We start from the raw sequence: 1,898 nt of genomic DNA on the forward strand, positions 1-1,898 counted from the left end.
GCCCAGAATCCTGGGCTTCCCCAGATACAGGAGGATTCTGGGAGGACACAGGACAGTGAGGACGCTCCTGACGCCCGGCGCCCGAGCTGTGCAGATCAGCACCCACCGCCCCCGCTGCCCCCAGAGCATCCAGACCCCTGCGAACTGAGAGACTATGGTAGTTACTGCTGGAGCTGACTCCAGGTCTGGAGAGCTGGGCGCTGCCACTGTTGTTACTCCTGGTGTCACCCTGTGCCTGGGAGGGTCGGGGCCGCCAGGGAACAGGGGCCTCACAGGATAAACAGCTCCCATTAAGCCGTGCACCTGGCAGGGGGCGGGGCAGCTCCCCCAGGTGCACACACCTGACAATCAGCACGGCAGGTCCCTTCCCCAGAAGACCAGCTGGAAGGACAGGGGAAGAGCAAGTTCTTGACCAAGCAGCGCTGGAAAGCTCCAGGAGGAGTCAAGGGATTTACAGTATATAGAACCGGAGGATACCACTCCTTGTTTTTTGTTTTTGTTTTTTGTCTTGTGGGGATTTTTGTTTGATTTTTTCCCTTTTTTACTCTTTTTATTTCTTCCTTTTTCCAGTACATCCTGTTTTTAGCCACTCTGTACTGAGCAAAATGCCTAGAAAGAAGAACTCACCACAAAAGAATCAGAAGCAGTACTCTCTCCCACAGAGTTACAAAATTTGGATTACACTTCGATGTCAGAAAGCCAATTCAGAAGCACAATTATAAAGCTACTGGTGGCTCCGGAAAAAAGCATAAAGGATGCAAGAGACTTCATGACTTCAGAATTTAGACCTAATCAGACCGAAATTAAAAATCAATTAAATGAGATACAATCCAAACTGGATCTCCTAATGACGAGGGTTAGTGAGGCAGAAGAACGAGTGAGTGACATACAAGACAAGTTGATGGCAAGGAAGGAAGCTGAGGAAAAAAGTGAAAAACAATTAAAAGATCATGAGGAAAGGTTAAGGGAAATAAATGACAGCCTCAGAAGGAAAAATCTACGTTTAATTGGGGTTCCAGAGGGCGCCGAGAGGGACAGAGGACCAGAAGGCATATTTGAACAAATCATAGCTGAGAATTTCCCTAATTTCGGGAGGGAAACAGGTATTCAGATCCAGGAGATCGAGAGCTCCCCCCCTAAAATCAATAAAAACTGTAAAACACCCCAACATTTAATAGTGAAACTTGTAAATTCCAAAGATAAAGAAAAGATCCTTAAAGCAGCAAGAGACAAGAGATCCCTAACTTACATGGGGAGAAGTATTAGGTTAACAGCAGACCTCTCCACAGAGACCTGGCAGGCCAGGAAGGCCTGGCAGGATATATTCAGGGTCCTAAAGAAGAACATGCAGCCAAGAATACTCTATCCAGCAAGGCTCTCATTCAGAATAGAAGGAGAGATAAAGAACTTCCAAGATAGGCAGAAACTGAAAGAATATGTGACCTCCAAACCAGCTCTGCAAGAAATATTAAGGGGGACTCTGTAAAAGAAAGTGGAAGCCCAAAGAAATAACCAACAAAAACAGGGACTGAATAGGTATCACGATGACACTAAATTCATATCTTTCAATAGTAACTCTGAACGTGAATAGGCTTAATGATCCCATCAAAAGGCGCAGAGTTTCAGACTGGACCTATTTGCTGTCGACAAGAGACCCATTTTAGACATAAGGACACCTACAGCCTGAAAATGAAAGGTTGGAGAAACATTAACCATTCAAATGGTCCTCAAAAGAAAGCAGGGGTGGCAATCCTCATATCACATAAATTAAAGTTTATCCCAAAGACTGTAGTAAGAGATGAAGAGGGACACTATATCATACTTAAAGGATCTATCCAACACGAGGACCTAACAATCATGAATCTTTATGCCCCTAATGTGGGAGCTGCGAAGTATAT

This window comes from Canis lupus, chromosome X (assembly GCF_048164855.1).
Source record: "Canis lupus baileyi chromosome X, mCanLup2.hap1, whole genome shotgun sequence".
Classification (NCBI taxonomy): Eukaryota; Metazoa; Chordata; class Mammalia; order Carnivora; family Canidae; genus Canis; species Canis lupus.